This window comes from Biomphalaria glabrata, chromosome 14 (assembly GCF_947242115.1).
Source record: "Biomphalaria glabrata chromosome 14, xgBioGlab47.1, whole genome shotgun sequence".
NCBI classification, from domain to species: Eukaryota; Metazoa; Mollusca; class Gastropoda; family Planorbidae; genus Biomphalaria; species Biomphalaria glabrata.
In genome coordinates, this window is record NC_074724.1 from 26,160,758 (window position 1) to 26,176,852 (window position 16,095).

Sequence of the window (16,095 nt, forward strand, 5' to 3'; positions counted from 1 at the left end):
CTAAGGATTGTGACCAAGAGTATTTTGAAGTCTTGTTTGTTTTTAAATACAGCTCTCTTTGTAAAGCAGCAATTCTTTTTGTCATTTGTCTGAGTAGGTAATTGGCGTGCACCTATTGGCTGAATAGAATATTATGTTGTTGTTGTTGTTTTTACATTTACATAGATGTTAGACTTGTATCAGGTCACTGCTTAAAGATGTGGCCGGTGAAGAGGTCGTTGGTTCGAGTCCTAGCTCAAAACTCCCGCAGACGGCGAAGACCGTCCAGAGCACATACAAAGCAACAGAGGTTCGAACCCCCTTGAAACGTTTCCAGGGTGTAAAGTGCATGGTGGCTGCGTGGTGGCTGCGTGGTGGCTGTGTGGTGGCATCGTGGTGGCTGCGTGGTGGCTGCGTGGTGGCTGCGTGGTGGCTGGTGGCTGCGTGGTGGCTGCGTGGTGGCTGCGTGGTGGCTGCGTGGTGGCTGCGTGGTGGCTGCGTGGTGACTAAGTTGTGCACCTATTTATTTATGTTCACCTTTTTTTTTTGGTGGTTGGGCAAAAAGAATGTTTCTTTATTTTGAAGACAAAATTATGTGAAACATTCACAAATTAAGATTATTTTTACCTAACCAGATATTTAATTTTCAATTCAATCATTCAATATAAAACGTGAAAAAAATGCATTTATCACAAGTTTTGTTAGCCTGGCTCGGCTTCTTAAAGGAGTGGTAAATAAGTTCCAGTGAAGAATGCGATTTTAGAACCTCTGGAAAGTGGGACATTTCTGAGTCTACCTGTTGTTACCAGTCATTGACTTTTTGTATCAAACAGCTGGTAGACAACTAAACCGTTGTAGGCCTAATATATTTTAAATAATAAAACTTGAATAACTTTCTTTTTCCGAACAAAACTGAATTGAATTTTATTGATAATATAGACGAAATCAATTTGTGATAAATGAAATGAATGTAGTAGTATCTTTTAACAAAATCTAATTCACCCCAATAAAGACAACCTTTCAGTCTCACGTTCTGAAGTCGTCTTTCCTAAGACCAACTGACGACAACCTTCGTTGCATCATTCACAACCAATCGCTAACCTCTTCGTACCGTCACCATAGAAACACACACACACACTAACACTACCCAACGCATATGAGTAGCAGATAAGTTTTAAAAAAAAAACCGTTAGTGCTTGTGCTGGCCAAATGGTTTCCTTTCCAACCATCGGATAGAGACATAGATGTGTTTTACAAAATCCTTCCCATAGTCCGCGTGGATAAAGGGGAACAATGTTTAAGTAAGGGTTGCGGCTCTTTGTTTTTCCTCAGGGTTGAATCCCGAAGCCTTTCCCATGGTTGGGTATAGCAGCAAGGCAGCAGAAGTTTGAATTCAGACATTTCCTTCTCCTAGATGGGTAACCATTAACTTACTAACCCAGGCTATTGAGCCCCTCCTACCGGAATGTTCTAAATTAAAACATCTAATATGACTCTTTGGATCAGTATTGACTCAATAATAAGACAAGATAAGAAAGAAACAACTAAACATAATTTAGAATTCTACTCTTTTGTAACACGTTAGAACACAAGTTTATTTCTTTCGTGAGAGCACTACGGCCTAAAAGCAATGCTAACAATTTACTTTGAACTATTCTAAAGGTGATTCCAAATCTTGAAGAATCGAGTTTGGCGTTTGGAGCTCAGCGTCCATGACATTGTTTAGTTTATCGTGAAAATTTCACAATACTAATAAGGTTTAGCACGTTTTGTTTAAAAACTTTTTATCTTATTGCAAATGTTTAGTTTTTTAGATTATAAATGTGTTGTTGGATTGTGACAGAAGCAATAATATCCCCCAAGGAAGTTGGACATCTCGCCACAGGTGATGTTGTAGCCCTGGAACTGTAGCATGATACCTTCCATGTGACTGAGCAGAACTTTGTCAGGGCAAGGGTCCAGACGTTTGTTAGTCAGCCCAGCGTCGTTGCCAACCTGTTTGAAAATAAGAAGAAATGCTCTTAATGTCAAGCATGAGATACAAGAAACATCATGGGGTGTGAAGAATTAATGAAATAAACAGATAAACAAAAGAAAGTTTTCTCTCTCATTACTTGCGATCTATGGGACAGACGATGTAAAGGTCATCTGTTTCTGTGGCCCACGGTTAATGAGGGTATCATTTGGCCAACACAACGACCAACCGCCTTTACTTTTCCCCAACTACTGTTAGGTACCCATTAGAGCTGGCTGGACTCAGAGGCGTCCTAAAGATCCCTAAATTAAATAACCCAGTCTTCCCAAGGAAACGAACCTGGAACCCTCGGTTCGGAAGCCAAGCGTTTTACCAATCAGCCACCTCGCCTACAAAAGAGCACTGTAAATTAATGTTTTAATATAGTCGAAGTTTAAAATAATCCAATATGTTTGGTCTTCATAAAAGGGAGATGACTAGAAAGCACTCGGCGAAATTGGAAATAATCAAAGAGGAAATAGAACAACACATTTTAGGTCCCTGGCAAGGACTGGAAGTGATTATCTGAATGTGTAAAAATTGTCATCACGATACCCCCGTTGTTCTTAATAACTATAAATGAGGTTGTATAAATTTTCATAATTATAAGAGTTATTTGATTCAAAGGTTTATTTTACTTTCAGAATGCCCCCACAGAACAAACCCCAGCATAGCCAACGCTCTATATGACAATGTGAAACAGGGGAGAAGAACAGCAGACTAGTTGACCATGACACAGACTGCAAACAGCGCTTACAGCTCAGCAGACTAGTTGACCATGACACAGACTGCAAACAGCGCTTACAGCTCAGCAGCTAGTTGACTAGAAGAGGGAGAAGAAGAAACCTGTCATTGAAAAACAAAAAAAGTTTTAAAATATTCGCCTTCAATTTGAAACTTAGCTAACTAGAAGTTGACTAGAATCCATCTATCAATACATTCTCGCCGTGTTCTAGATCTTAGGCTACACAGGTGGCCTTCTACAGTCGCGAAGCTACTATGGATTATCTCATAGAAATGAGATGAATGCCTGGGCATTAGCTGTGGTCGGAAGGATGTCGACCGCTCAGCAATACCCCCTCTCCACGCAGCAGATGTATCCAGTGGAACGATACAATTTGGGGTCAGCAGCTTCGCCAGCCCTGCCCAGGGTACAACAAAGGGTCGCCGGCTCCTGATTTTTCGTCAGGACTGACTCCCAAAGCCTTTCCCATGATTATGTATAGCAGCAAGGCAAGCTTGAATTTAAAGTTTTCTTTCTCCAAGGTGGGTAACCATTAACTGACCAACCAAGACTATTGACCCCCTCCTGCCGGAACGTTCAGTTCTAGATTGATACATTTAAAATGACTCTTTGGATCAGTATTGATTCTGTAATAAGAAAGAAACAACTAATGCCTATTTAGAAGTCGACTACTTTGTAACATGTAACAACACAAACTATTCTACAACAAATACAACTGTAACTAGTCACCTCGGGTCTTGATATGACTGTCACGACTGATACAAATAGTAAAAGGACTATGCACTTCATTGTCTCCAGCACTGTTGAATTAAAGAACAGATGAATAGAAACATGACATAAACCATGGAACTATACTAATGGAACACCAGCTTCGAGATTTTATGATCAGAGTGCCGTCGCGCATCTTTTTTTCGCGCACCGTACCAATTGAAAAATCGATGAGGATGCCAAAGAAGAAATTTACTCCGAGAGCCACTTGGATTGACCTGCATTGAGAGTAAAACTTCCCCACACTATATTTTATTAGATCTGTAAAAACTTTATTCATTTTTTGACTATCTGATTTGATTGATACAATTTCCCTGAATAAGGGCTCGTCACAAATTATTTTTTTGAAGGCCACTTCGTTAAAATAGGTGTTTCCAGTATACCTCATTTGGGTATTTTACACAAAATCTGGAACTTTTTTTTATGTACATGTCATTATTATCATCTGTCCCGCGCAACCAAACCATCCACTTTTCTATGATCTAGTAATCATCTAAGTCAAATGTAGTGATCTACTAGATCTAGATCTAGAAGTAGAGTCTAGTAGTAGAGGTCAGTGATCAGTAGGCGGCTGAAGTTTTATAAATCTATTCCATGACAAAAACCCTGGCTAGATTTAGATCTACTGGTCTAGACATCTAGATCTAACTAGAATTAAACTAGAAAACTGAATTAGAGAAGTAGCTTTCTAGGTCTAGAACTAGAATCTATATAATTACAAATATTAGATCTAGTTGCGTCAAACGCTTAATTTTTGGTTGTTGTTTTTAATAAATGCACATAAAATACATTGTATTTTGGCAATAAAAATACCCAGTTGGTAGTCAAGTAATTCTAATAATTGATTAAAGAATGACTCCATCAGTATTTGTTTATTTACATCTGTATCATATGACTTATTATTTATACTTATTTTATATCATTCGTCCAAGAAAATCTAGCTCTAGATCTATTTCATTTTAGATTAGGCTATAGTTTTTTGTTTTTGTTTTTTTGTCATTTTATTTAGGCTACAATATTATCAAGATTAACTTTTTCTTTGTTTCCCACGAGACGTGTATGCCTATAGCCTAGTCCTTTCGATAATAATAAAACGATTAGAAATGCGTAGCTTGGAGTGTCAAAACTGTATTAGGCCTCCTATTTTTATTTCGTGCAATTTAGTATATCGTAACAAATACGCATTTAGCGGAACGGTAGACAGGTCTTCATCCAGATTTAGTGTAAATAAACCAAACACAGAAACACTGAAAGATTGTATTTTCGGAATTTAGATTCTATTTTTTTGGAAAAAAAGTGGCATTTTATATGGTGAAAAAAATAACTTTTGTGACGATCTTTTATTCAGGGAAATTTGATCTATTTTATCAGATGGTCAGAAAATGGATAAAGTTTTTACAGATCTAATAAAATATAGAGTAAGGAAATTTTACTCTCAATGCAGGTCAATCCAAGTGACTCTCGGAGTAAATTTCTTCTTTGGCATCATCATCGATTTTTCAAAATGGTAAGGTGCGCGAAAAAAAGATGCGCGAAGGCACTTCGACTCTCTTTGCCTTTGTAAAAAACTCGAAGCTGTTCCATTAGTATAGTTCAAGGCATAAACTATAGGTGTCAATGTCTCAAAGCTACAATGCACATGTTAGAAATGCGACTATTACTAGTAGAAACGTTATTAATACACATGTTACTGAAATATTTTTATAAGATAAGAATATTAGAATATACTCGATACATTGTGTGTTAAAAGCTCCGAGTTCAGACAATGAATAATTAAAAAATATTCCATTTCTCCGACATCTTAGTTGTAGATGAAGTTTGGTGATACTCGAAATCAACATTTTAGATCACTTTTTAAAAAAAATATCATTGTTTACTTTTTTTTTTACTCAGTAGCGGATTACATTGCCAAAGACACACAAGGCAAATAAGTAAATTCATGTTCTCACAAGGATTAAGGTTAACATTTTTAAAAATATGTTCAAACTTCATGACATAGACTTTATATTATATATAATATCTAGGCTGGACATGGAGATCTTTTCAAACTACAAAAAATGTCGTGAATTTTTTTTTTTAAAGTTGGATCAAGGCGTTGTTTTGTGAAGCAGTTATAAGTAACGAGGTATTTTTTTCAACCCTAACCTATGTTACATATAATTTAATTTTTAGATATAGATATAGTAATTGAACATCAAAAATAAAAGTCTCATAATTATTATTTGGCAATTTTTAGATACATAATCTAGAACAGGGGTGTGGAAATTGTTTTATGGGGCCCGCGGACACCTACAGAAATCAGGTGTGCCCACAGATTATACATATAAAAATACAAATATTTAAAAAATAAGTTATTTTAAAAATCTATAAAAAATTATTTCAATTTCTGATGCGAATGAAACCTAATCTTTAAATATCTTTCTAAAAAAGATTTTTAAGTAAACGAAGATTATTTTTATTTGCAATATTTCGAAAAATTCAGGTAAAGATTTAAACTCAGGCCAATTTTTTTTATTTAATGCTTTGAAGAACAGTGTTGAAAGTCTTGGGCTAGCTTGGAACAAGATGGCAAGTGTAACAACTGATGGAGCCCGTATTTTGCCAGAGAAAAGCAGGTTTTTAATAAACCATAAGTTTGCTCAAAGCTGAATTGAATATCAATTATATTATTGACAAACAAATCTCAGTAATGTAACTTATCACTCTAGGCCACTCTAGGGGTTTAACGATAGACGGTTCCGATGAGTTGGCCTACTTGAAGATTAGGAAGTTGTAAGAACATTAAATATATATATTTGGTTTTTATTTATATATACATATATATGCGGCCCCCATTTCCAAATTTCTGCCCACCCCTGATCTAGAAGGATCTAGGTAATCAATCTATTTAAATGTACAAAAGATGATTAAAATCAACAGACAAGAATTATTTCGATCTAGGATTTTTTAAACATTATCTCAATGGAAACTAACAGGAAATGGCTTTGATTCATATATTAGCTTGAATATGTGGTTCTGTGATGGCTTATCTAAAGATACTCCGTGAAATCATTTTGCATTATTTCTAAACGTTGAAAACTAAAGATCATTACTTTATAAAACAGAAAAGATTGATTGGTGCGAAAAGAGTTACGCACATGAATATATATTTGATGGATCTGTGAATCGATCAATCGCGGATAAGAATTTGTTTCCAGTTTGGATTTTATATACGGGTATATGCTTCATAAACATTAGGGTGTGTTATTCTCTGTTGTGGACACAAATACAGCAGTTTGCATTACCATACTCTTCGCCGGTATCAATAATTGTTATATAATTTAGTTTTGTAATTAACATTAATAGTCTTAAAACAGGTCTAGTTCTAAATTTACACTATGTCTAATGATTGATTAGCTGTCGATTGAAAGCTACATTTCATTTATTTATTTTCATTTTAGCAAATAAATATTTAAAAAAATTATTACGATCCAAATTATAATCTTTTTATAATAAAATACCTGTTTTTAGTGTGTCATTTTTTTTTAAATGTATGCTTTTTTTTTCTAAATTCGATTTGCATGGAATATTTAAAAATGTATTATTTGTCTTCTCTGTATAAACGCTAAACACTAGTCTTGAAGTTAAAATGGTGTCGTTCTTTTAGTTGTATTTTTTTCGAAAAAGAGTTTGTAAAAATTTTTGTTTGTTGTTTGTAAAATGTTTTACATGTTTTGAATGTTCCCTCAGAGTTGAAGATAATTTACTTCCTAGTAAAGTTCCTAGTCCAAAACTCCCGCAGGACGACGGGGGTGGGAGCGGGCAGGGTTTGAACTTAAATTATACTAAACAAACAAAACAGAAAAAAAAATAGTTTAAATAAAACAAAGCTTAAAGTATAAATGTATTAATTAGTTTGAATCAATCGTGCAATTGGATATGCAGGCGACTTAGGCATATAAATCTGTGCAATTAGAAATATTTCTACCCATTGTTTTGTTTAGCTTTTAGCTTTCTCAATGCGCTATGATCCTATCACTTGTCTCAATACGCTATGATCCTATCACTTGTCTCAATGTGCTATGATCCTATCACTTATCTCGATGTGCTATGATCCTATCACTTGTCTCAATGTGCTATGATCCTATCACTTATCTCGATGTGCTATGATCCTATCACTTGTCTCGATGTGCTATAATCCTATCACTTGTCTCAATGCGCTATGATCCTATCACATTTCTCAATGTGCTATGATCCTATCACTTGTCTCAATGCGCTATGATCATATCACTTGTCTCAATGCGCTATGATCCTATCACTTGTCTCAATGTGCTATGATTCTATCACTTGTCTCACTACGCTATGATCATATCACTTGTCTCAATGTGCTATGATCATATCACTTGTCTCAATGCGCTATGATCCTATCACTTGTCTCAATGTGCTATGATCCTATCACTTATCTCGATGTGCTATGATACTATCACTTGTCTCGATGTGCTATGATTCTATCACTTGTCTCGATGTGCTATGATCCTATCACTTGTCTCAATGCGCTATATGATCCTATCATTGTCTCGATGTGCTATGATCCTAACACTTGTCTCATTGCGCTATGATCCTATCACTTGTCTCATTGCGCTATGATCCTATCACTCGTCTCAATGCGCTATGATCCTATCACATTTCTCAATGTGCTATGATCCTATCACTTGTCTCAATGCGCTATGATCATATCACTTGTCTCAATGCGCTATGATCCTATCACTTGTCTCAATACGCTATGATCCTATCACATGTCTCAATGTGCTATGATCCTATCACTTGTCTCAATACGCTATGATCCTATCACTTGTCTCAATGTGCTATGATCCTATCACTTGTCTCAATGCGCTATGATCCTATCACTTGTCTCAATACGCTATGATCCTATCACTTGTCTCAATACGCTATGATCCTATCACTTGTCTCAATACGCTATGATCCTATCACTTGTCTCAATACGCTATGATCCTATCACTTGTCTCAATACGCTATGATCCTATCACTTGTCTCAATACGCTATGATCCTATCACTTGTCTCAATACGCTATGATCCTATCACTTGTCTCAATACGCTATGATCCTATCACTTGTCTCAATACGCTATGATCCTATCACTTGTCTCAATACGCTATGATCCTATCACTTGTCTCAATACGCTATGATCCTATCACTTGTCTCAGTACGCTATGATCCTATCACTTGTCTCAATGTGCTATGATCCTATCACTTGTCTCAATACGCTATGATCCTATCACTTGTCTCAATACGCTATGATCCTATCACTTGTCTCAATGCGCTATGATCCTATCACTTGTCTCAATGCGCTATGATCCTATCACTTGTCTCAATGCGCTATGATCCTATCACTTGTCTCAATGCGCTATGATCCTATCACTTGTCTCATTGCGCTATGATCCTATCACTTGTCTCAATGCGCTATGATCCTATCACTTGTCTCAATGCGCTATGATCCTATCACTTGTCTCACTACGCTATGATCCTATCACTTGTCTCAATGCGCTATGATCCTATCACTTGTCTCAATGCGCTATGATCCTATCACTTGTCTCATTGCGCTATGATCCTATCACTTTTCTCAATGCGCTATGATCCTATCACTTGTCTCAATGCGCTATGATCCTATCACTTGTCTCAATGCGCTATGATCCTATCACTTGTCTCAATGCGCTATGATCCTATCACTTGTCTCATTGCGCTATGATCCTATCACTTGTCTCAATGTGCTATGATCCTATCACTTGTCTCAATGCGCTATGATCCTATCACTTGTCTCAATGCTCTATGATCCTATCACTTGTCTCAATGCGCTATGATCCTATCACTTGTCTCAATACGCTATGATCCTATCACTTGTCTCAATGCGCTATGATCCTATCACTTGTCTCAATGCGCTATGATCCTATCACTTGTCTCAATGCGCTATGATCCTATCACTTGTCTCAATGTGCTATGATCCTATCACTTGTCTCAATGTGCTATGATTCTATCACTTGTCTCAATGCGCTATGATCCTATCACTTGTCTCAATGTGCTATGATCCTATCACTTGTCTCAATGCGCTATGATCCTATCACTTGTCTCAATACGCTATGATCCTATCACTTGTCTCAATGTGCTATGATCCTATCACTTGTCTCAATACGCTATGATCCTATCACTTATCTGGACTAGTGGTGATAGGGGTAAGAAGAAAAGGTTATTTTTGTGAATGTTAACATGATCTTTTTTTTTTAATGCGTCTTCAAGTACGATTACTTTCCTTTTTTCAAGATACGCAACAAAATAATTAATTACAAAATAGTTAATAAACTAATTGGTTTACTTTTGTTATTGATTATGTTGTCAGCTAAAAGAAATAATGGTGCGAAATTTCATCTAATCCGTGATTGGGTGTGGGAGAAATAACGTGTACAAGCTTTTTACCCTACAGAGAGACAGACAGACAGGAAGACAGAAAGACAATGTGAGTTGATATATGCCTTGTAAAAATAGGACGAATAAAGTCGACATATGACTTACTTGTAAGTGGTCAGTGGCTGTCAGATACATAGCCAGCTGAAACAGCGTTTATTTATAGACACAAGATAGGAAAGACAAGCTGTCCCAAATCACGAGTTTCACTTAGGTCTCGAGGTCTTTCCATGTTTAAGTTCTACACGTTCAAGACACGAACACAACTGATCTAGATGTCTTGGCGGTGTATAGTCTATGATTCAGTTGTGTGAAGTTTTGTTTTTGTATGGGTGAATGTTTCTTATTATTCCGTCGTGATACGAGGGAAGCTGAATAAATAACTCAATTCATCGATTGAAGTATAGAGACAATCGGTCTTATATTAAATACGGTCGTTAATTATTAAATTGAAATATCTGTCATGTTAGGTGTGTTCCTTTTTTGCACCATAATATTTTGTGCGCTGTTTACTAAGGACGCTCTTTAAGGACGTCATTGGTTTTTGCTTGGGTAGCGGATTCTTGGCTGGATCTTTCAATTAGTTGTTTTTTTTTTCTCCAGTATTGAGCTTGGGACTTCGCGGAAATCAAGCCTGATCTGTATTTGTTTAGACCCTTCGCTGGACAGGGCACTATCCCGTATGGGAGACGAACGTATGCCAAAGGCAGTCTTTTTTTGGTGGGCTAAAAAGTGGTCGACGTAACAGAGGTGCCCCACGGAAACGCTTCAAATACCAGCTTAGGCGCCTATTTGCCTTAGCTGACATGGAAGAGATCACCTGGAAGCATGCGGCCTCAGAACGAGACAGATGGAGATCACTCATAAAGGCCGCGGGATACACATTAAAGACCAAAAGAAAATCCGCTGCCGAGGACAGACGCAGAAGGCGAAATGAAAATCTAAATCGACCACCTGCGGACAATGGTTATGCTTGCCTTGGATGTGGCAAAATATGTAGGCCACAGCTTGAACCTAGCTTGGCTATCTATGAACGGAGCACGAATAGAGCAGAGTTGTGTTTACTGAGCATCTAAAGGCAGCTCAGAAAACCTCCTCCTCCACAAATAAGATTAGAACATGGCGCTCTGAGCATGCTTTAAGCATGAAAGTATATATATATCTATATATATATAATTCTCTTCTTCGCTCAACAGTTTGGGCGAGCAAGAAGTAAAGGAAAGATCACTCTCTTATTTCTGCGGATAGTAACCCCACGAAAAAACAAGAGGGGGGGGGCGAGAACAAGTGGGTATTCACACGTCGCTACGGATGGCTGTAATCTACTATGTATATTCACCCGTCACTAAATAGCAGGGCCGACATTGTGGGGCCCTATGCGAAATGGATTTCGTGGGGCCAAGTCTGGGCAAGGAAGCGGAAAATAAGTGAAATTTAAGAGTTTGTATTAGAAAATAAATTCGTCTGTGCATTTTATTCATTCTTTACTACGTACAGAAATTACTTTACGAGCCTTTCGTGTAGCAAAGTCATCCATTATATCATAATAATACTGTTTCCTACATAGATCACGCTCAATAGCAATAATTATCAAATGTTTCAATCTATCTTTGAGAATTGTTGACCTCAAGTAATTCTTCATTAGTTTGAGGCGCGAGAAGCTTCTTTCACCAGATTACACAATTAAGGCTAATGCATAATGCCGTTTTTATTTATCGCGCGTAGGATTGGCGTTTTCCATATTGAATACATAGTCTTTAAAATTTAAACGTCAAAATGAATTTTTTTTATATATATTTCCGATATTTTAAGGACTTTCGTATATTTTGTAATTTCGGGAGATTTTTAGGAGCTCCTAGTAAATCGACAGGAGGGCGCGGGAAATCTGTTTTAACTTATATTATGATTTAATTTAATAATTTATACACCTAGAATTAGCGCGGGTCCTATGAAAGTGCGGGGCTAAATGCGGTCGCATAGGTTGCATTTAATTTAAAACATAACCCTTACATTATCCTTCAAGTACGCGCAACATTAACAACATCGTGGACATCATCATTAATGAATTCGTTTTAATTTAATCACAGACAGCTTCTCACACACACGCTGGATGGACAGTTGGACACGAGCAATAGCTCGCTCTCTCCTTCCTCATGCTTCCATTTTAAAAGACCGGCAGTGCTCTACTAAGAGATTGTAAATACCGGAAGTACTCTTGCTTCTAAAAGATTGTAAAGATTATTTAGTTTCATCCCCATTCAACTAAGGGTTGTTCCCACTCTATCTACTAAGATGATGGCTCAATTAATATTTCAGATTTCTTATTTTACCAATTTTCTACTGTAAATCAAGTCCTATTCCAAGCAATTGGTATCTTTATTTGTTAATGTATACCATTTTATATAGGATAATACACACCTTCAGAAGAAACGTGTTAGTACATAGTCTGGCCAACACTTACCCCACGCTCTTAGGGCTCCTGGATACAACACTTAGATAGTTCTAAGCAATTTGTCAACAAAAAATATATTTGAACAGAAGACCAGCATTTCATAAACACTTCAAGTGACCGCTGGCATATTCTCAATATGTTAATTTTTGAGGGGCCGAGGATAAGGGTTAGCCCCACAGGCAACACAGGGCCGGCCTTACGAATTGCGTGGCCCAATTTTATAGATACTTGCAAGGCATCTCTTGTAATTTTTTTTTTCAATAACAACTATTTTCATTAATGCCACAGATACCCATTTAGTGACATCATATTCTGACCGGACTAAAAAGAGAAAATAAAACGAGTGATTCCTCAGGGCGCATAAGGCAAGACGTGCATCCATTGTCTTTAGATAGAGAAATAGCCATTTTACGGATGGCAACTTTGTCGTTGTTACATACAATATATTCATTTTTATTTTGTACAAAAATTGCACATTAAATAATGATAATTTGAAGTAGGAAATTGGATAAAATTTATAAGTGATGTATTACTCTTATCCGAAAATATAGCAATTAGATAGTAGTGTTAAAAATGGGATATTTATTAAAGCTTTTGAAAAAGTGTTGGGGCCACTACAAGAATTTTGCCCCGGAGCCTCCACTTACTTAAATCCGGCCCTGAAGTACTTGGTTGACTCGAGAACCCTTTCTGGTGAGTATTTATATAAAGGACAAGTATTCTTCTCAGTGACATCACGTGTCAAGGCCAGGTGCTGGTGAATTAGTTTAGAAACTTGGTTATTGCGGCCTTGGTAGGCAGATTCTGGCAAAGCTGGCAGAGGTGGCCTTGCCAGTAAGCGGGGCCATAGGCGAGTGTCATTTCAGGGAAGTGGAGTTAGCCTTTTATTTTAAAAATAGTGTTTAATACAATTTATAAATCCTCCAAGTCAACGGCCACCATCCCTTCTTGGTCAGGTACAATATATGGTGGAATATAAACAACGGAGTTTTACTAATAGTTTTGTAGTTTACAGTCAAACTTTCAATATTATGCATATCTAGGTCAGTGTCATTTCATTTGATATAAGTTATAACTGATCGTGTTTTGTTATAAATATAACTTTTATTACAACATGAACTAAATGAACTTGGGATGTAATTAAATAAACTTATTTTAAACAAAATCTAACTATCAAATTACGTCTTTACACTCTGGCACTCCTGAAGTCGTCTGGACTACACAAGACAGCTTAAGACAGTGCCGCCTATATTGCATCATTAACACTGCATAGCCACCAACCAATCGCTAACCTCTTCTCACCGTCACCATAGAAACACACTTAAACTCAATATCATTCAGCATATAATTTTATAGATCATCCATGTACACAACATGAGACAAAATGTTTTCTATATTTAATATCCACCCTAGGGGTGACTGGGTGTCAAAATCGGCCCAAGCATTTCTATACACTCCGGCCCATAAATTGCATATGGTAAGATGGGCCTCCAATTACAGGTCTCCCTTTCCTCAAAATCATTATATTAAGTTTAATAATTTATCGATAACTTCACACATGCTCCATATCTTTATAAGATATGCCTATGTTGCTTTTTCATCGCTAAGTGTGTAGGCCCTAATAGGATGAAGCCTATTACATTATTTCAGAAAATGTGTTAAATTAAATTAGTATTAGGAGCTACAATCTAAAGTCTGTACACGATTTTTGGAAACACAACGCTCGCTCAGAGGGCCACTTTTATAAGAGAATATTATAAAACCTTTAACAATTTAACACGTGCCTTAGTGACATTCATGAGGCTCTTTAGATGACATGGACATTGTTTCATATATTTTTAGAAGAAAAAAGAAGAAAAAAAGAAACAGAACAATAATTAGCATGATGATATAAGCGACATATTGCGAAGGAAGGGAAATGAAATCCTTGTCAAAACTGCTTCATTGTAATAGTAAAGTATTACGGTTTCAGGGTGGATCAGGGGCGGACTGGCTATATGGGCATTTTGGCAAATCGTTACCCAAATGGGACGGTAGCGTCATCTAAAGGGCCTCATGAATGTCACTATGGTACGTGTTAAATCCATGTCTCACTGTCTTAATAATAATAATAATAATAGGACCCTCATTACCTGCCAGTACTGCTGCAGACCTGCCACTCATCAGAAAATCTTTCAGTAGACACTTTTAAGTGGACTAGAATGAATTTCGTTTCTCTTTAACGAAGCTCGGTCCTGGCATTGGTAAAGAGGTAAAGAGCTTGGCGTCCGAGCCGGAAGTCCCGGGTTCGAATCCTGGAACAGACTGAAATTTTTAATTTCGGGATCTTTTGGCGCCTTTAAGTCCACCTAGCTGTAATGGGTGCCTGACAATAGTTGGGGTGGTTGGTCGTTGCGCTGGCCACATGACACCATAGTTAAACTTTCCTATAGACCACACGGCCTGAAAGGGGAACTTTAATTTACTTTTCTTTAAAACTATCAAAGAGGCGCTTGTCAACCAAGCTGATCACTTCTCATACCCAATACAAGCTTAATCTAGTACACTACGGGCATTTTATTTAATTCTGAGCTTATAGGAAATGCCAAAGATCAACTACTATAGACAGGGGTCGGCAACCTGCGGTTCGCGAGCCACACGCGGCTCTTTGGGTGTTAAGCTGTGGCTCTTTAGTTCCATACGCAAATACTATTTATTTTATCAAAAAAAAAATCGTTCTGATTCGATTAACGAGGATTGGGCCCGATTCTATCTCTTAGCCACTTGTACTCGCTTTTCAGCGCACCCCTCCCCCATGTCTTGAAATGTAACATATTTTTAGGTGAAAGATATTCAACTTTCTTCTGTTGCGACATAAAAGGCACGAACTAGTTGGCCATGTTGTTAGGTCCAAAATAAGAACTTCTAGGATTGCTACCGCTCTCATGACAAACTTGAGGAGAAGTACACTTGAAGTACTTAATTTTTTTTTCTTTGAAAACTAACAAAGAGGCGCTTGTCAACCAAGCTGATCAATTCTCAGACCCAATACAAGCTAAGGGCATTTTATTTAATTCTGAGCCTATTGGAAATGCCAAAGGTTAACTACTAACAGTGGAATTGAGATGCTACAGAAGGATTCCAAGGATTCTTCATGGAACAGTACCAGGAAAAAGAAGAAGAGACAGACAAAAAAAAAGCGATGGGAAGACGACATAAAAGAATGGACGGACCTACAACTAAAAGAGGTTCTATCCAAGGCAAACGACAGAGAGGAATGGAGAATCTGTCACAAGACGCTAGCAGTGTGCTGGCGCCTGCTTGAACTGGTCGTGGTCTAGGGGGATTCTGGAGGCCCGACTGTTGACGCTGGAACTTTGGTGGCTTTAGCCCTGTCGCGATTTGGTGTTGTCTATATAATTAACATATAAAAACTGAACACCGGAATATGGTTAGAAAAACGTAGGCGTATAACTTTATTGACATCCAATATAGAATCTTCCAAATAAAACGTTTACATACAGGTACATCAACAACTGGTGACTAAACTCAGATCTCTAATGACTATGAACGTTAGATTCTGCTATAGTTTTCTCGTACAATTTTAGGAAGACCAGCAGGAGCGGGAAATGCGACCGTCCGCTCTACAGAACCCACGCTAACTGTCCGTTCGTTTCAAGCGCAAAATCCCTCCCACGTGGA